General features: G+C 34.6%; 2 pseudogenes; both read left to right on the plus strand.

Moving 5' to 3' along the window:
- Positions 1–13,826: 13,826 nt before the first annotated feature.
- LOC133668088 (disease resistance protein RUN1-like) lies at positions 13,827–17,470 on the plus strand (annotated as a pseudogene).
- Positions 17,471–19,941: 2,471 nt separating this feature from the next.
- Positions 19,942–20,523, plus strand: LOC133668089 (uncharacterized; annotated as a pseudogene).
- The last annotated feature ends 1,460 nt before the right edge of the window (positions 20,524–21,983 follow it).

The following is a 21,983-nucleotide window of genomic DNA, read 5'->3' on the forward strand; positions in this document are numbered from 1 at the left end:
TTGAAATAAATCCTGACTTTTGACAATTTTCACAAGCTTTGCAGAATGCATGCGTGTTCTTGAACATGGTGGGCCAATAAAATCCATTTTGAAAGATTTTCGCTATGGTCTTTTTTGACGAGAAATGACTCCCACATGCTTCAGAATGACAAAATTTAATGACACTACTTACCTCATTGTCCGCAATGCATCTTTGAAATATTTGATCAGGACAATGTTTGAATAAGTTAGGGTCATCCCAATAAAATTGCTTCACTTCGTTCAAAAACTTACCTTTGTCTTCGGTACTCCAATGAGTTGGCAAGTCTCCTGAGGCAAGGAAATTGATATTTTTAGCAAACCAAGGCATTGGACTAAGAGAAAGTAAGGATTTGTCAGGAAAGTAATCATCGGTTGGTGTGATGTCAGATATCGAATCTGTTGTCACTCTTGACAAAAGATTCGCATCAACATTTTTAATGCCTTTTTCATCCGTGATTTCTTCCTGAGAATAAGTCATTTGCAAATCTTCAAATTCATCAAACTCAGTATTACCTCAAAGTAGATTCAAGTTGATCACAAACTAATTCTTCAATAAGATCTACTTCTTGTAAATCATTATCATCTCCAGGTTGCTTGCAAATGTTGAAAATATTCATCTCCAATGTCATGTTTCCAAAAGATAGCTTCATCAGTCCATTCCTACAATTAATCAATGCATTAGAAGTTGCAAGAAATGGACGCCCTAAAATAACAGGAAATGAATTACATGCTTCAACAGGTTGTGTGTCCAAGACAATAAAATCCACAGGATAAATGAATTTATCAACTTGTACTAACACATCTTCAACTATTCCTCTAGGCACTTTTACAGATCTATCGGCAAGTAAAAGAGTTACAGAAGTTGGTTTTAACTCACCTAGATTGAGACTTTGAAAAACTGAATATGGAAGTAAATTCACACTAGCTTCAAGATCAAGTAAGGCTCTTTCAATTTTATGTTCTCTAATAAAGCATGAAATTGTAGGACAACCAGGGTCTTTATATTTCAAAGCATTATTGTTTTGAAGAATAGCACTTACTTGTTCGGCTAAAAAGGCTTTCTTTTTCACATTCAGTTTTCTCTTCACGGTGCACAGATCTTTCAAAAATTTAGCATAAGAAGGAACCTGTTTAATAGCATCCAACAAAGGTATATTGATCCTTACCTGTTTGAAAGTTTCAAAGATTTCAGAGTTGTGATTGACTTTCCTTTGTTTAGTCATGGCATGAGGAAATGGAAGTGCTGGCGGAGAATCAGTCTTTTCTTTGCAATGATCAGATTCAACCCCTTCCTTACCCTCAAAGATTGATTCATCATCATTTGCACAAGGTTCAAGAATGGGTTTTTCAATAACCTTACCACTGCGAAGAGTGATGACTGATTTTACGTGATCCATGTGTTGGCTTCCCGAACTACTTGCATTCACATTGTATTGCCCCTTTGGATTTTGTTGTGGTTGAGATGGAAACTTACCTTTCTCTTGGAAACTGAGAGCAAATGTCAATTTTGCAAGAGTATCTTTAAAATCTGTCATGCTTTGAGCAAGTTGAGTGTTAATTGCCTCTTGCTTTTCCATAAATACATGCAATGTTTCCTCAAGATTGCTTCTAGGAGGGGGAGCATAAGGAGGTGCATATCCATGAGAATTTTGGAAATTATGATGTGCTGGAAACGATGGTTGTGAAGTTTGAGCATTATTGTTCTCACTCTTCCAACTGAAATTTGGATGATTTCTCCAACCAGGGTTATATGTTTGCGAATATGGGTTATGATTGGGCTTTTGAAAACTGTTTAATGCATGGGCTTGTTCATGGAGACATTCTTTAAAAGAAGGCAAGGTTGGACAGTCATTGGTTGAATGTTCGTTGGTTTCACAGATTTGACATGCAATGTCTTGAATAGATTTTAGTTGACCACTCTTTTTTAATTCTAGTGCCTCAACCTTTTTTAGCTAAAGATGCAAACTTGGCTTGGAGGTCATGATCTTCCCTAAGGTTGTAAATACCCCCACTAGATGTATGAGGTTGGGTTTTACTTGGTGCCTCATAAGTACCTGTGGTGTCCCAATTTTGTGCATTTTCAGCTAGCAAATCTAAGTACTCCATTGCTTCATTAGGGTCTTTATCCTCAAAAGTTCCATTGCACATCAATTTAACCATTTGCCTATCTCTAGGAGTTAACCCTTCATAAAAATGTGAAACTAATCTCCATGTTTCAAAACCATGATGGGGGCAAGTATTAAGTAAGTCTCGATACCTATCCCAACATTGATAAAATGTTTCTCCTGGTTTTTGAGAGAAAGTAATGATTTATCTTTTGAAAGAGTTTGTTCTGTGGGATAGAAAAAACTTCTTTAAAAATTGTTGTTGCATTTCATCCCAAGCACGAATGGATCCAGGTCTCAAATTTTGTAGCCATGTTTTAGCTTTATCTTTTAATGAAAAAGGAAAAAGCTTCAATCTAATGGTGTTCATGCTACAATTTGAGTCATTATACGTGTTGCAAACCTCCTCAAATTCCCTTAAATGCAAGTATGGATTTTCTAAATCTAAGCCATGAAAAGATGGTAAAAGTTGAATAATGCCTATCTTAAAATTAAAATGAGATGCATCAGGAGGAAAAACTATGCATGAGGGTGCACTTGTTCTTGTGGGATTCATGTGGTCTCTAAGAGTTCTAACCCGAATATTCTCATTATTCTCATTATGAAGCGATTGGTTATCTTCTTCAGCCATATTTTCTGAAAATGATGAGGATACCCTACAAAGTCTACCACTTAATGTACGTGACCACACTCTCATGCACGTGTAAGAAGAGAATAAAAGGAAGAAGAAAATAAAAGAAAGAGAAACAAAACAAAAGAAACAAAGTTAGATACAAGAAAAGAGAAAAGAAAAAATAAAATAAATACTATAATTTGTACAAGAATTTACGTCCCCGGCAACGGCGCCAAAAACTTGACACGACCAAAAGATTGATGTCTTCTCCCAAGTGCAGGACTGTCGAAGTAATAAATAACCCGGCAAGACCGGGGTCGAACCACAGGGAGGTTACTTGTATAAATTATAAGCAACAATAGTATAACAATAATAATAACAATAACAACAATAATAATAATAATAGTGATAATAATAATAGTGAAGAAGAAAAGGAAGTTGATGAGAACTTTGAGATGGAAGATTAACGTAAGGATTAAACAATGATAACAACAAATGTCAAGGTTAGAGGATCCACTAATGGTATTTCAAACAAGTATAGTATAAACCCTTATTATTCAATTGGAAACCACACACAAGGAGGTTCCAATCAAATTATAAATTGTTAACATGATTACATTAGTTATCTTATTCGAATAATGCTAATACTTGTAAATGTTTTCAGGCATTCATGATTATAACTTATGTTAACAACAAATCAAGTTCCTTTCATAGCTCAGGTGTCGGTTATACCATACAGTATGGGCTATGAAAGTGCCAAGTATTTGTTGTACCAAGTGTTATACAACATAAATCTAGATTAACCATTTAACAAGCAAAGTATTAAAAGTGAACAAGATAACAAATATAAAGCATGTTAGTATCCAACGTTAAGGTCCATGTTAAGTTTATATTATACTTATTCTTACACCATTAGTGTACCCTTTTCACCTTGACACAATTAACTTAACTAAACATAATGAAAGAAAGAAACATAAATAAACAAGGAAAGGAAATGAAAAGCATAAGCAAGAGATTAATATAAGCAAAACTTAAGCATTACAAAATATAAAGAGAGAAAGCAAGAGCATGATCTTGATCTGAAAACCAAGATGCCTAAATACATGGCAAATGCCTCCTTTTATAGGCCAAAATTCGGAACTATTGATTTGTTGACTAATTGATGAGTGGGTGGCCACATCTTGACTTGGTGACAATTCTTATCTTCTTGTCTGCCAAAAACGTCATTGATGACATCATAATTCGAACAAACTTGAATCATGAAAGTTCTAGGAAATTGTCTCATCTTTCCAGGGTAAAAATTTCAGATCATTTGAATTTCTAGAACTTGAGATATGGGCTGAACACTGAACAGTGTCTGGGCTGCAGGACAGATTCGGACTTCTTTGTTGTTACTACAATTTGGACTTGAAAACGGCCTTTTTAAATCTTGGGCTCCACATGAAAGTTGTAGGCCTATGTCTTATCTTTCCATCCATATAAAATAGACCTAAATCCAAGATCTACAGCTCCATATATGACCCAATTACCGAACAGTGTTCCAGTTTGGACTGCACCAGCATCTCTTTTCTAAGTTTGGCCATCTCTTTGTCCTTTCAATTTCAGTACTTCAACTCATCAATCAATTCTTTCATTTATGTGATAGGCCTGCATTTAAGATGAACATTTACCATAAATTAAAGGTATCCTGTATAATTAGATATGTTATTATAAAACATGCTTTAGTTAAGGAGTTATTGATACTTTAAGTGCAAAATGATGATATAAAACCTTGATAAAAATGCACTTTTAAGTACTAATCACACAACCGCGCACCCGAAAACTGATGGGCAGATAGAGGTGACAAATAGAACTTTGGGAAATCTGGTTCGTAGCATTTGTGGGGATAAACCAAAACAGTGGGATCATGCGTTGCCACAGGCTGAGTTTGCTTACAATAGTGATGTTCATAGCACAACGGGGAAGACTCCTTTTGCTATGATATATGTGACACCACCGAGACATACAGTGGACTTAGTTCGTCTACCTAAGGGAGGCCCAGGATTTAGTATGGCCGCTGAGAACATGGCGACACAAGGCCAGACCGTGCAGGAGGAAGTGAGGCAGAGGTTGGAAGCAACAAATGCAAAGTACAAGGCTACGGCGGATAGGCATCGACGTCGCCAGGTGTTTGAAGAGGGAGATTTCGTGATGGTTTTCTTGCGCAAAGAAAGGTTTCCCGTAGGCACTTACAACAAGCTGAAGCCCAAGAAATATGGTCCGTATCAGGTTTTGAAGAAGATCAACGATAATGCCTATGTAATTGATCTTCCCGAAACCATGGGCATTTCCATGACTTTCAACGTTGCAAATTTGTTTCAGTATTATGCAGAGGAACATTTGTATCCTGATCCCGATCCAGAACCTAACTCGAGGTCGAGTTCTTTTCAAGTGGAGGAGTCTGATGTAGAACAAGTAGTAGAAGCATACATGCTCAAGAGGGATCACCTGAAATTCGAAGGCAACTGAATTTCGGCAGCCAAGGCGTCGAAGTCGAAATGCCGCGAAACTCACCAAGTCAATGCGTTTCGTCGTTTGCGAAGGAAGTCAGTGGCTATGCCCCTGATTTCCACCAGTTTTTGGCCAAATTCCATCGTTTCAGCCCCGAAATCGTCATTTTTACCATTTTTGGAAAGTTTCGTTTTAGCCATAACTCTTGATTTCCAAGTCCGAATTGACTTTCGTCAATTCCTGTTTGCTCAGGATTTATAGGCCTGTCATATTCTGCATTTATCTCAAATTTTCCATTTATGGTAAATTTAATGTTTTGTGTCGTTTCCTTATCTGTCATGGGTTAGGATAGAGTTTTGCTTTAAATACCATTGTAAGGCCTCTGACTGGGGCAGCTATTGATTTTTGAATAAACAAACCTTGAGTTTTCTGAGAGTTTCTCTCGTTGTAAATCATTTACGGAATATTGACGTTGGTCATATTCATTTACTGTTTTCTGTTGTGTCACATTGACTCTAGAGTAGGGAATAAAAAAATATTGATCTAATTTTTCGTATCTATGAATTTTTACCAACGCTAGAGTTGGAATTATTCGAGCTTGAATATTCACTGGCGCCAGAGTCAGGAATATTATAAACAAATCATCATAGCATAAGCGAAAAAATATTTAGCAATTTAAGAAAAAACCAGCAATGCAATCTACCTCAGGCAGAACGTTTAATGGGTGATAATATCTTCCTTTTTACATAACCAATCCCGAGCCATAGAATCTCTGTTGACTAGTTAGGGTTCCTAGTGACCATAATACTAGGTGGCGACTCCTCAAACAAGACCCTTTCCCCTTAAAGAACAAGATGCCAAAAATCTATTCTTTTTCCTTAATAAAAGATTTATTTTTAGGGCCGCCGCGATGTCGGGTGTGACAGAATGGCAACTCTACTGGGGACTTTAGGATTAAGCTTTGTCTTTTGTCTTATTATTGCTATTTTGTTTGTTGTGTTTATTTGTTTATTTTTTTCCTGCATTTACTGCTTTAGCATGCATCCTTGTTTATGTTGCCATGCATCACTTTGAGAGCACACACTTTACAACCTAGGATAAGTGGGGGAGTAACGGTACCCCAATGGCTTTAGCTTGGGTAAGACTCGTGAAACCATCCAACTCTCGCTTGATTGTTTACTTGGAAGTGGTTGATATGCCAAACTGATATTACTCAGGGCCTCTATCTTCACACTACTTGTAAGCCTTATATCGACCTTTCATGGACGATCACTAAGCATGCGAGAGACCCTTTGAAACTAGATGATGACCAACCTTTTGATGCACTCAATAATTAGGATCTTCCTATTAGGTTGTCACCCCGTGAAGGGTAAGTCTGCATTTCATACGCATTTTTTTAATTGCTTCAACATTTTTGCATAATTGCATGATTTACATTTAGCAGGTTGAAATATAGGTTCCCCATTGAAACCCGCCTATAACACTCGTTCGAGAAAAAGACAAATGAAAAACGAAGAAAGAGCCTAGTTGGAAGCCCAACATCCAAAAGAGATGGATAATCTTAAAGAAGAAGTCGCAAGGCTTACTAGTCTATTCGAGCAGGCCTTGAGAGATAAATCCGGAAAAGCAATACTTATAGTTAAGCCTGAAGATATGCATATAACTCATTTCGATCCACAGAATCTAGGGGTAAATAGGGTGTCATCTGAATTTCAACAAGCTATGCATTTCCAACTAGCATACCCCTCAAAAATTGTCTACCATTGATTCTACTGAGAAAGAATCTCAAAAGGGCAAGATGGTGAAAGAAGAGGGTTTGGAAAAATGGACTGCCCTAGAAGAGAGGATAAGGACAGTTGAGGGAAACCATTTGTGTGACCTGGTGAAAGCTGTCAATATGTGTTTGGTACCTAACATAGTCATTCCTAAGAAGTTTAGGGTGCTAGAATTTATTAAATATACGGGAACCCAATGCCCTATAACTCATCTCAAGGCATACTGCAACAAAATGTCTGAGGTGGTTGATGATGAGAAATTGCTGATTCATTTCTTTCAAGACAGCTTAAGTGGCGCTGCCCTCACTTGGTATATGCGATTAAATAATACCAAGGTTAAAAAGTGGAAGAATTTAGTTGATGCCTTCATAAGGCAATATAAGTTTAATATAGATGTGGGCCCCGATCGGTTAAGCTTGCAAGCTATGGAGAAGAACAACAAGGAGTCCATAAGAGAATACACCCAAAGATGGAGTGAGGTAGCTGCACAAGTTAATCCTCCTATGTTGGAAAAGGAGATGATCAGTTTATTTTCCAACACCTTTAAAGCTCCATACTTTGATTACTTGGTTAGAAGCTCTGCACAACATTTTACTGACATGGTTGTTATAGCTGAGAGGGTTGAACAAGCTATTGGGTTAGGTAAAATTACTGATCCGACTGAAAAGAACGGTTTCACCAAAAAAGAAAAGGACACTAAAGGGGGTTGCCAAGGCACTTACTGTTCCTACAGCTAATTTCTTCACACCGACTCCTAGAAATCAATTATCTTGAAGATAAAGCTATGGTGATGTTAAGTCGAGAATGGTCTGCATGTGACTGCAACTAAGCATTGAAAAGATGCCCTTGTCGAGAAGAATGAATGATTGAGTTATTCTAGAAATTTCAATCAATGATTGCTTAATGTTTAGCCCCTTTATATGCCAGTATTCATAGCCCAAGATGTTGTCATAAGTTCTTTGTTGTTGAACTTCTTTTCCAAAGTTTCAATAAAAATAATGAGTTTGTCATTCAATCTTGTTTACGACCAAGAATTATTCATCTTCTTAAGAGAGTTTTCTTATAAGAACTCACGAATACACTTTTGAAGCCTCGCGTGATCTCATAGATGCCATTCGTCTCTTTCCCTATTGGAGTTTTGAAAAATTGAACTTGCATTTTGATTTCAAAAATAATTTGATGTTTATTCAAAACAATAATTTTGACATTCTACTTGTAGAATGACAAGTGAATCAAGCAATTCCATCATTGAGGTGACTGAATTATATATATATATAAATGAATAAACACCTTTACCCCATGATTCTTGAATCATGTGTTTTTAAATGTATGAATAATGGTATGTAGTGAACTCGTTGCTCATGACCCATGAAATGCATCTTTGCAAAGACCAAACCATCACACTGGATGAGGTCAAAGTTTATTGATCTTAGCTGCTTGCGCTTGAAATGAGGAAAGGCCATCTTTGTTATTCCTTTCACGATCTGAAATAAGTACATCCCTTGCGATCCCTTTTTGAGTCTGAATAATTTTTCTTTCATGAAAACAAATTCCGACTAGGATCACACTCCACACTTGGGGGGTAAGAGAAAATTTCAATAAGAAAAGAGAAAATGCCGTGAGAAAGCCAAAAATGCATAAGAGCTTAAGAAACTCAAATGCTAAGGGGCATGCCCAAATCACTAGACAAAAGTGACATCCAAGATAAAGTGAGTATGCCATAGCAAAGCAATAAAAAAGAAGAAGCAGCGATAAAAAAAGAGCGGCAAAAGAAAATGTGAATGACGTCAAGAGTCAAACTATTGATAGTGATCCTCGGTCTTTGAAACCCTGAAACACTCTTTGAGCCTTATGAATCATTTTCTTTCATAGAAAAAAACCACAGCCTACGTTACGTCCCTATAGAAGTCCTTTTTAATCAAGCAAGCAAGCAACCTAGAACAATAAGCAATGCTCTCAAAATGCAAAGAATACTTTTTCATAAGATTCCTGACATCAAGAATAAACTACTCATTATTATTCATGCTGATAAAAATAAATGTTCAAAAACAGACAAGTTTTTCTCATACAAAACCTCGAGCTTTTTCTCAAGCCCTCCACTTTGAAAACCTATAAAAACAAAAGGTCATCTCATGATGTATTTTCACCGAAGACCTCATTACCAAACACAAGAGGAAATAATCTCTTTTCCAAAAAAGAAAATAACCAAGGAGTTGCAAGATTTCAAAAGCAAATTGTTTTAGACTCACATCAAAATAATTTTTGTTTTCAAAAATGCAAGATTAAGATATCAAGATTCATTCTAGACCCATACTCCTTCACCAAACTGAAAAGAAGAGAAATGAGAGAATGACTTTTTAAAAGCATTATTTGTCTAAGTCGCTGACAGAGCACACTTAGGGGTCATGACCAATATAAGGGGGCAACATTGTGTTTAAAGAAAATCTATCTCTTCTAGAAAAAGAAAGGAACATTTCCTTCAACAAGACAAGGGGGCATTTTGGTTTACAAAAGACAGCTTGATCCTTTCAGCAAGTGACACCGAATGCTTTTAGTAGTGAGACGAGGAGTAATGAATGACCCTCTCAAAGTATTTGACGAGACAAAAAATCTTTAGCAAGCAAGTGGGTCACGATGGGCACCACAGAGGCTGAGTTGTGTAAACAAATCTGAAAATAGACTTACTTCATGCCAATTCGAATGGGCTAGAAGCCAAGCGACAAGGAGGATCCAAATCAGAGGTAGCAAGTCCTCATCAATCAAGCAACAAGAAGACTAAGAAGAAATGGGGGCTTATATTTCAAATCAGGTAAAGATGCATGCATATCATCTAAACTTTGAGATATTGGACAATGAGTTTTGCAAGTTCCATAAGAGAAAATTCTAACGGAATCCATCAAGTGGAAGGCCAACTTGAAATGGCCAAAGATTGAAATTGCTTTTGAAAATTTTTCATTTTTGAGAATTTTTCAACCTGGGCAGGCCGCCCATGAGAATTAGGCCAACTGAAAAATCTCTGTGTTTTTTCACCTTCTTTAATCGCGCCTTCGAGCCTTCGATTATCATTTTTAGGGCGCCTTCAAGCCCTCATCTCCTTTCAAGTGTGCCTTTAAGCACTTGACCATCCAAGGTAGTGTGTTTCCTAACCCTACCTCTCTTTTGAGTGCGCCTTCAAGCCCTCACCTCTTTCGAGCGCGCCTTTGAGCCCCCGCTTCCTTTCGAGCACGACTTTAAGCCCTCGCTTCCTGTCGAGCGCGCCTTTGAGCCCTCGTTTCTCTTCGAGCGTGCCTTTGAGCCCTCACATTTTCTCAAGCATGCCTGTGAACCCTCGCTTCCTATCGAGTCCGCCGTTGAGCCCTCGTTTCTCTTCGAGCGCGCCTTTGAGCCCTCGCATTTTCTCAAGCACACCTTTGAGCCCTCGCTTCCTTTCGAGCGCGCTTTTGAGCCCTCAACCATCCTTTTGAGTGCACCCTCGAGCCCTCATTTTCCTTTCTCTTTTTACTTGGGTAGGTCACCCATCACAATGAGACCCTTTCTTTTTTACTTGGGTAGGTCACTCATTACAATGAGACCCGTTTCTTTGTATTTGTCAAAAAAAAATCTTTGTTGTATTCTTCATCGTGGAGGTCGCCTGGAACAATTAGACCACTCGCGAAACCCTTTTCGCGTTTTATTCTTCCTATCGGGCAGGTCGCCTGAAACAATTAGACCACTCGCGAAACCCTTTTCGCGTTTTATTCTTCATCGGGCAGGTCGCTTGGAACAATTAGACTACTCGCGAAACCCTGTTTTATTCTTCCTATCGGGCAGGTCGCCTGGAACAATTAGACCACTCGCGAAACCCTTTTCGCGTTTTATTCTTCCTATCGGGCAGGTCGCCTGGAACAATTAGACCACTCGCGAAACCTTTTTCGCGTTTATTCTTCATCGGGCAGGTCGCCTGGAACAATTAGACCACTCGCGAAACCCTTTTCGCGTTCTTTTATCATCGTCAGGTTGCCCAAAACAATTTGATCCATTTAAAAAAACAAAACAAAACAAAAAAAAAAACAAAACACAAAAAAACAAAAAAAGTAGGTTTTCTTCCAAATGACTTGTTTCTTGATTTCTTCATCTCTCTGTAAAGGTCGTGTGTCAATCTATTGTTTTTGAAGTTTTCAAGACTAGGGAAAAAGCAAAGGTTCTTTCTGTATCTACTTTTCTTTATAAATTTACTACACAAAGCTAAAAGAAAATGAAATTTTTCAATCTCTTTCCTCTCATAAAAAAAGAACTAAAAATAATAAAAATAAAGTTTGGTATCAAAATTGAATTCTAAAAACTAAAAAGACCAACACACATTAACTAAAAGGGATTGGGAACCAAACTAAGCTTTTCATATGAAATTTGAAATTACCATCTATTTTCTCCATGTTTTTTTACTTTGATCCTCTATCTTTTAATTCAACCCTTTCTTCATAAAAAAGAAGCAACTTGGTATTAATTTGGGCTCAAAAGGGTGCAATAATGCTAAAAACAATTGAGGACCAAATTGAGAATTTAAAAAAAAAATTGTTTCAAAATATAGTGATTTATGAGAGAGTGAACAATGTAAAGTGAAGAGAAAAAACACCACACGGCTTTGAAACACTTTGATGTGTTGATTGAAATTGGCAATTGAGTTTACTCACATATTGTTATATTGGTTTTAGTCCAAATAGACATTTAAAAAAAGAGTTTTTTTTATAAATGCAACCCTTCATGTATTCAATATGAATGATGGGAGATTTTACTTGTGAATGCATTCATTTGTATATAGATGATTTTGCTAAGAATTGGTTGGTGAAAAACTTAATTTTGATATATAAAAACTGAAGAGAGAACAATAAATAACTAAGAATTGATATGCAATATGTTAAAATAATTAAGATAAAACACAAAAAGGAAGTTAGAATTCTGAATGATCTGTATATTATGAGTGCTTAGTCTTAACCTAAATACAAATAAAGTATATATAGGTTAAACTGAAAATACTATTTTACCCTTAAAAAATAAGACTACATAAATATTATTTAACATCTCCCCTTAAACTCACGATGCGACAGCTACAAGCATCGAGAGTTTGCCAACCAGAAAACAAAAACGAGAGATGGAATGCACCTTGGTAAAGAAATCTGCAATCTGCAAGGAAGAAGGAACAAAAGGTAAAGCAATGGTGTCATGCTTGAGATGATGATGAGTAAGATGACAATCAATCTCAATGTGCTTAGTTCACTCATGAAAAACCGAGTTGTGAGCAATTTGAATAGAACTCTGGTTGTCACAATATAGAGTAGGATGAGAAAAGGAAACTCCCATATCAACAAGTAATCAACATAACCAAACAATCTCTTTGGTAGTAGATGTCATGGCATGATATTCTGCTTCGGTAGATAATTGAGAAACAATAGATTGTTTCTTGCTCTTTCAAGAAATAAGAGAATCACCTAAAAAAATACAGAACCCGGTAACAGACTTGCAATATATGGGATCACTACCATGATCAACATCAGAGTATGCATGCAAGTCTAAGGAAAAGGATGAAAGTAAAAGATTCTGAAAAACTGTACCTCGAAGATATCGTAAAATACGAAGAACAGTTGCCTAGTGAATAGTAGTAGTAGGAGAAGCAACAAACTAACTAACAACATGAACATCATATGCAATATCTAGACGAGTAATGGTGAGATATACCAAATTCCCAACAATAGTGCAGTATAAAATAGGATATATCAAAGGTAAACCATTAGAAGAAGAGTACCTCACGTTAACCTCAATAGGAGTATCTACAGTCTTGTTATCAGTAAGTCTAGCCCGCTCAAGAATATCTGCAACATATTTTGACTGAGAAAGAAGGTAACCTCTAGGTGAGTATGCTACCTCAATACCCAAGAAATATCGAAGATAACCCAAATCCTTCATTTCAAATCGTCTAGCCAACTCTATTTTCAAGACTGAAATACCATCAATGTCATCACCAGTAATAATCATGTCATCAACATATAAAGATAGAATGATATGACCTGCATCAGTGCACTTAATAAAAAGAGCAGAATTATGACTACTAGAAACAAAGCCAAGAGACGAGATCACAATAGAGAATTTCTCAAACCAAGCACGGGGTGTTTGTTTGAGACCATATAATGCTTTCTTAAGCTTACAAACATATCCAGAGTCATGTGAAATACCAGGAGGGAGTGCCATATAAACTTCTTCTTGAAGATCTCCATTCAAGAAGATATTTTTAACATCAAGCTGAGAAATATGCCACTAACGAATCGAAGCTACGATAATAAGAGTGCGAATAGTAGTCATTTTTGCAACCGAGGCAAATGTCTCCTCATAGTCCATACCATACTGTTGAGAGTATCCTTTTACAACCAGCCTAGCTTTGTATCGCTCAATAGACCCATTAGAATTAGTCTTTATCTTGTACACCCAACGAAAACCAACAATACTCTTACCAGGAGGTAGAAGAACCAGATCCCAAGTATATATCTTATGCAAAGCAGAAAGTTTCTCATCCATAACTTGCTGCCAAAACGGATCAAGAATTGCCTCTTTAAAGGAAGAGGGCTCAAAGAGACAATGAATAGAAGCTAAAAAGGAAGTAAATGATGAAGAATAACAAGAATAAGCAAAATCTGGTAGTTTTGTTGACTTACGAATGCGGATGGACTGACGTGGAGGTGAATCCACAATCTCAGATGAAGCTTGAGGGGCTGTAGATGAGAATAGAACTTCAGGTATGCTAGAGAGTAAAGTACCAATACCTGCAGAGTTATGAGTACAAATTGATCGAACATGAGGAGATGTATCATTACTGGAATTCTCAGAAAAGGAATCTATATGAATAAGATCAGTTTTAGTCAAGCTATGAGTAGTGGATGGAATAGAAAAGAAATGTATATGCTCAAGCCAACAGAAGATTATATTGAGCTTTCGAAGAAAGCTGTTGATTTCTGTGGAGGACTTCCTTTAGCTCTTAAGGTTATAAGAGCTCTTCTGTACAGGGAAAACAAAGATAGATGGGAAAGTGAATTTGACAACTTGAGCAGAATTCCAAACCATGATATTCAAGGAAAGCTTCTAATAAGTTATCACGCACTTGATGGTGAACAACAAAGTGCATTCCTTGATATTGCATGCTTCTTTATTGGTATAGAGAGAGAATACGTCGCAAAAGTGCTAGGAGCCCGTTGCCGTTACAATCCAGAAGTTGTTTTGGAAACTCTCCGTGAAAGGTCTCTGATTCAAGTATTTGGAAGGACGGTAACCATGCATGATCTATTACGAGACATGGGAAGGGAGGTCGTTCGTGAAACGTCTCCAAAAGAACCTGGAAAGAGGACCAGAATTTGAAATCAAGAGGATGCATGGAATGTACTTGAGCAACAGAAGGTAAGAGCTCAATGCATACATGAAACATAGTCATGCGTATTTTTTAGTCAAACTTATTACAAATAATTGTATGAAAGTTGTATTGATTTTTTTTCAGGGTACGGAAGTTGTAGAGGGTCTTAAACTGGATGTCAGAGCATCAGAAGCTAAATCACTGAGCACAAGATCATTTGCAGAAATAAAATGCTTAAATTTACTCAAATCAATGGAGCACATCTCACCGGATCCTTCAAACTGGTTTCTAAAGAGTTGATGTGGATTTGTTGGCTTCAATGTCCTTTGAAATATTTTCCATCTTATTTTACCTTGGACAATCTAGCTGTTTTTGATATGCAGTACAGTAACCTCAAAGAACTATGGAAATGAAAAAAGGTGTGAAACATGCTACAATCCCCAAAATTTCTTCAATTTATATTTACATGTCATGACTTTATATGATTAATTTCATTATTTTGCTCTCTATCATGACAGATGCTCAACAAGCTAAAAATCCTTAATCTCAGTCATTCTCAGCACCTTATTAAAACACCAAATTTGCACAGTTCAAGCCTAGAGAAACTAACTGAACGGTTGCTTGAGTTTAGTTGAGGTGCATCAATCAATTGGAAATGTGACAAGCCTCGTTTTCTTGAATCTGGAGGGATGTTGGAGTTTGAAGATTCTCCCTGAAAGCGTAGGCAATGTAAAATCTCTTGAAACTCTGAATATTTGTGGGTGTTCATTACTTGAGAAATTGCCAAAACGCATGGGTGATATGGAATCCTTAACCGAACTGCTAGCCGATGGGATTGAAAATGAGCAATTTCTCTCTTCAATTGGACAATTAAAGCATGTCAGAAGGTTATCATTGTGTGGATACAGTTCGGCTCCACCAAGTTGTTCTTTGATTTCAGCAGGTGTTTTGAATTTGAAACGTTGGCTTTTGAATTTGAAACGTTGGCTGCCAACATCTTTCACTGAATGGAGATTAATGAAATGTCTTAAGCTTTCTAATGGTGGTTTGTCTGATCGCGCAACTAACCGTGCTGATTTTAGAGGTTTGTCTACTCTAGAAGAATTGGATCTAACAGGAAACAAATTCTCTAGCTTGCCTTTTGGAATCGGCTTCCTTCCTAAGCTAGGGATCTTGGGAGTCAGTGCTTGCAACAATCTTCTATCAATTCCAGATCTTCCCTCAAGTTTAGACATTTTGGTTGCATGTGATTGCAAATCATTGGAAAGAGTAAGAATACCAATCGAGTTAAAAAAAGAACTATATATAAATCTATATAAAAGTCATTCGTTAGAAGAGATTCAGGGCATCGAAGGTCTAAGTAATAGTTTCTGAACTATTGAAGTTATTAACCAAAGAAATTACAGAAGAGCATTGTTGAAGTACTATTTCTTTCAGTCTCTCATTCACAAAAATAAACACACACAATTGGCACATATAGTGATTAATGTCTAAAATCCCAACATTCCTTAAAAGCAATATATATACAGGCAATAATCATTATTATTATTCTAAAAAATTAAATATTATCTTTAATAATATTTTTTATTAAATATTTAAAGTCTAATTAGTTTTATTTTTTATTTCTTGATTTTATGATAATATATTTATACAGGCAATGTGCAACGGTCGTCACCCGTATCAAATTTCCCCCATTCCTGGTGAGATGCCAAATTGGATGAGCTACAGTGGAGAAGGAAGTGATGCCTTCACCACCGTTGTATCATCTGCTTCCTCAATCCCCATTGTGCTTCAATTACAGCGTCTACACCAAAGCAACGGAGTGACTTTTTATTTGCGAAGCTGCAAGAACATAGCCTCGATTTATGGTTTTCTGGTAAGAACAAATATTTCCTTTAGTTATTTTTATTCTATTATATTTAATTTATGAGATTAAATATTATCTTTAATGATTTTATTATTATTATTTAATATAAAAAATTAAATATCATATTTAATAAAAAAATATTAAATATTTAAGGCTTTTTGGTAAGAATACATATTTCCTTTAGTTATTTCTATTTTATTCTATTTAATTTAAGAGATTAAATATCATCTTTAATTATTACATTTTTCCTATGCAATTTAAAAAATTAAATATTATCTTTAACAATATTGTTTTATTAAATATTTAGAATCTGCTTGGTTTTAATTTTTTTCTTGATTTTATGATAATATTTTTCTTATTTAATATAAAAAATAAATATTATCTTTAATAATTAGATCTATCAAATATCACTTAAAAAAATAAATTATAACATTAATAATTATTTTTTGAAAAACAAAAGCCAACAATCATTAACATATTTTATTATAATCACTTTAGTTTATTTAGAAAATATTGAAAATTGATTTTTTTTTACATTAAAATAAAAATTTGAATAATGTTTTTATATTTTATTTCAAATTCGATATTTTAAAACAAAAAAAAAATGATATGATCATGCACGTTTAACTTTCTTTCCAAACTTGGAAGTTCTACTGAATTTGATGTTTTATAGGTAGAAAGGACCTAGATGGATGAGATAGCACAAGATCATTTTGCATGGAGATGCTTGAATTTGCTCCAAATCAGTACAATACTTCTATCTGACATGTGAATATGTATTTGTTGGCTTGAAGATCATTTTCCAAGCTTGGAAGTTTTATTGAATGCTCTTTGAAATCTTTTCCATCCGCTTTTATATTGGACATCCTAGTTGTTAATTATTATCTATGATGTAATTTATATTTTCAAATTATAATTTTTGATGAATATTGTTTCTTTTTTTTCCTCACTTCAAAAGATGAAAATCCTTGATGTTAGTTAGAAATAAATTGGTTTTCTAGGAAGAGATTATTGATGAAAATTATCGATACATAGGAACTCTAAGAGCATCCTTAATTAGTCTAATAAGTAAAGTGTGGTTAGTTTTGGCTATAAAATCTTGCTATGTATTATTGTATGGTTTTTACTATTTTTTGGCATTTTTCTTTTTGCATATACAACTTTTGTTTTTCTTGCCAGTTTGTCAATAGCTTCATGGCACCAACACCAATTAATAATAAATCTTAGACTATTATTAAATAAAGAAAAAACATAAACATTGTTAAAACACCAAACTTGAATTGCTCAAACCTAAAGAAACCCTATGATAATAATCTAATTTAGAAAATAATTAATTTATCCTGTAGTCTAAGAAAATAGTATTTAATTCTTATGTTTTCATATTCATCTATGATTTAATGTGTTGATTGAAATTGACAATTGAGTTTACTCATTCACATATTGCTATAGTGGTTTTGAGTTCAAATAGATGTTTAAAAAGGGAGTTTTTTCATGAATGCAACCCTTCATGTATTCATTATGAATGATGAGAGATTTTAATATCTTGTGAATGCATTCATTTATATATGGATGATTTTGCTAAGAATTGGTTGGTAAAAAACTTAATTTCGTTATATAAATTAACCGAAGAAAGAACAATAAATAGCTAAGAATTAATAAAAAAATAATAATTAATGTGTGCATATAAGCTAATTGAAATGAAGATTAAAATAAAAAAGAGAAAAAAATAAAAGAGAAAGACTGGTTAAGATTTTATTTTCTAATGAAGATTAAAATAAAAAAGACAAAAAAAGAGAGACTAGTAAAGATTTTAATTGGATTACCTTTGTCTTTCGTTTCAAGTAAAATTCTAGTATATAACACTAAATTAAGAATTAAAGGTCTAATTAAATGAAATACAACTTTAAAGACTACATCAACTACATTTCATATGCTCAACTCTCAGCAAATTGAAATTTCAAGGCCATTTGTATCTTGAAAACACAATCTCAATAATCTTAATGTGAGGAGTGATTTCTTTTCTATTATTATTTTTTTCCTTTGGATCAAAAGGGTCTTATTGAATTATTATTTGTTAGGTAACTAAGATTTGTTGATGTGAAAAATAGCACTAAGTTTTGGCATGGCAATTGGTGAGAAGCAAAAGCAGCAGCAATCCATCAGGATCATCACCATCCTATCTGTTTATCTTCCTGGCATTGTTCAAAGGAACGCAAAAAGACATTCCAAGAGTGAAAGTGTATTATTGTCATAAAGTTTTTCAAACTTCCACTATAGAGAGTGAAATAAAGAACAAGAGGAAACAAACTATTATTGTCATATTTTCTCTAAGTGCATCACTTCCACAAATCGCTAGCATGTAATTCACCGGATCTATTGCAAACTATTCCCTCAGATGTCTAAATACCAAACAAACCAACCACCACCATAACATAGGAAATCAGAGACAGATTCAATATCTCCTTTTCTTGGACATTCAACAGAAGATTAAAAATGAAGTAATAAAACATTTTAAGTTCCAAAAATCCGCAAAAAAAAAAAAAATAAATTCCTGAAAACAATACCTGAATACCATGGGACAGTAATCCTTCCATCTGAAATCCACAGATTGATGTGGAGGCGTAGACTTTGATCCTTCCGGTGGAAACCTTGTCCAGAACTTTTCTGTAGGATCAAAATCACTGTGTCTTAGTTCCCTCATTATTGCATCATGCTTCCCCACAGAATGCCTACCAAAAAAAAGAGGAAACAAACTATTAATCCAAACTAATATAAAATCCCACCAAAAAAACCCCATATTGACCAGTAAGAGAGTACCTGATACCCAGTTGAAGATTAAGCATCAAATCATAATTCTTGAGCCCTTTCGAAATCGTTTGTCCTTGTTTCTTATTAACCTCACCATCAACAGAACTACAAGGACTTCTACCTAGCTGCAGCTGCAGCTGCACATTACCCTCACATCCACCTCCATTATCATCATTACCATCTCCATAAAACATAGAAGCCTCCACATTATCAACAATATCACAAGTAATATCACCAGCCTCCCCATCCAACTCCGAAATACAAATCCGAGGAAAATTCCCATCCACTGATGACCTCTTCCTCCCTTCCCCAACCCCAACTACTGGATCCAATGCCACCCCTTTAAAATCCTCTCCACCACCACCAAGAACTCTCCCATTCCCATTCCCACTACCAAATGTAAACATTCCTTTCCCTTCAGGCACCCCATTTTCCCAGTACCCTTAATACCTCTTCCCATTAACCCAAACCAATACCCCTTTACCAGATATCACCCCATGTTTCCACTCACGTACATGCTCATTCCCATTACAGCTCCTATACTTACCTTCCCCATCTTGCAAATTAAACTTCCACAAACCTTGATAAACATCCCCATTGGCGTACCTTACCAAAGCCTTGACAAACCTTGACTTGGAATGACAAAAACTCATTTGCACAACTTATCCATAATGTAATTTATATTTTCAAGTCACAATTTTTGCCGAGCCTCGAGTTTAGTTGAGGTGTATCAATCTGTTGGCTATTTGACGATCCTTGGTTACTTAAATCTGAAGAGATGTTGGAGGCTAAAAATCTTTCCAAGGAGCATTTGTGATCTAAAGTCTCTTGAAACTTTGAATATTTCAGGGTGTTCAGGACTAGAGAAGTTGCCAGATTGCATAGGTGATATGAAATCCTTAACTAAGGTGCTAGTGGATGGAATTGAAAATGAGCAAGTTCTCTCTTCAATTGGATAATTAAAGCATGTCAGAAAAATATCATTGCATGGAAACAATTTCTATCAGAACTCATCGTCATATGCATTTTGGCATCCACCAATTTCTTCTTTGATTTCAGCAAGTGTTTTATATTGGAAACGTTTGATGCCAAAAACTTTCATAGATTGAAGATTAGTGAAAAGTCCTGATCTTCCTGATGATGGTTTGTCTCATCGTGCAACTAACTATATTGATTTTAGAGGTTTGTCTTTTTTAGAAAAATTGGATCTATCACGAAATAAATTCTCTAGCCTGCCTTCTGGGATCGGCTTCCTTCCCAAGCTAGGGACCTTGAGTGTTGTTGGATGCGGCTATCTTGTACCAATCTCAGATCTTCCCTCAAATTTATACTGTTTGAATGCACTTTATTGCACATCATTGAAAAGAGTAAGAATACCAAACCAATCAAAAGAAGAACTACTTATAGATCTAAATGATTGTCTTTTATTAGAAGAGATTCAGGACATCGAAGGTCCCAGTATTATTTTCTAGTCTATTTATGTCAATTTCCCCATGGATTCATCAAATAATTTTCAGAAAAGCCTTATTGAGGTACTATTTCTGTCTGTCTTGCACAAAAATAAACACACACATTGATTAATTTTTAAAATCACAGCATTACATGAAATCAATATATATTTATACATGCATTGTGCGCCGGTGGTTACCGGTATTGTATTTACGACATTCCCGATGAGATGCCAAATTGGTTGAGCTACGTCATCTGTTTCTATATTTCTGTTGTGATGTAATAAGAGCGTCTACACCTAAGCAATGAAGTAACTATTTATTTCTGAAGCTGCAAAAACATAATCTCGATTTAATGATTTTGGTAAGAATAAATATTTCATTTAGTTATTATTATTTTATTTCATTGAATTTAAAACATTAGAGATTATCTTTAATTATTTAATTTTTCTTATTTAATTTTAAAAAATAAATATCATCTTTAATAATATTTTTTATTAAATATTTAGAGTATGTTTGATTTTATTGTTTATTTTTTTATTTTATGATAATATTTTTATTGTTAAATTTAAAAAATTAAATGTTATCTTTAATAATTAGATCTATCCAATCTCACTTAATTAAATCATTATTTTATTGCTAGCAACTTATGAGTCTTTTAAGCCAAAAGAATTGTAGGAAGAGCTAAAATTAGCAAGGAATATTTAGAGTCTATTTGATTTTATTGTTTATTCTTTGATTTCATGGTAAAAATTTTAAATTTTGAAAAACAAAAATTGAAGACTTATATGTTTTGAACTTTTTTGTTAAAAAAATTAAAAACCAACAGTCACTAACATAATTTCTTAAAATCACTTTAGTTTATTTGAAAAATATTGAAAACTGATTTTTTTTTTTTACATTAAAAAAAAATTGAACAATCTTTTTATATTTTACTTCAAATATGGTATTTTAAAACAAAAATGAAAACGATGTGAAATTAACCATTTTAATTATAAATTAAGTTTCTTAACTAAAAGTGAAGGTGGTTAATTTGTAATAACATGAATTTTGTTGGTTTTTAATGGAACGCAATAGGTCAGCACTGGGTGCGAGAGCCTTAAAAGATAAGATCATTGGTCACTTATATAGAGATGCCTGAGGTTAATTACTCTAGATAAGTATTGGACCTTTTAGATTTCTTTCTGGCAACTTATCCATGATGTAATTTACAACTTTTGACTAATACCTTTTTCATTCTTTTTATTACTTCTCGATATTCTCAATAAAAAGATGAAAATACTTGATCTTAGTTAGAAATAAATTGGTTTTTCGGGAAGATATTATTGATAAAAACTACCAATACATAAAAAAAGGTACTTGTTCAGAGGTTCAAAAAGCATTTTTAATTGGTATAATAAGTAAACTTTTGCCTATAAGATATTTCTATGTATTATCATGTATTATTACATGATTTTTAATATTAGCACCAATTAATAATAAAT

The sequence above is a fragment of the Populus nigra genome, chromosome 11 (genome assembly GCF_951802175.1).
Source record: "Populus nigra chromosome 11, ddPopNigr1.1, whole genome shotgun sequence".
NCBI classification, from domain to species: Eukaryota; Viridiplantae; Streptophyta; class Magnoliopsida; order Malpighiales; family Salicaceae; genus Populus; species Populus nigra.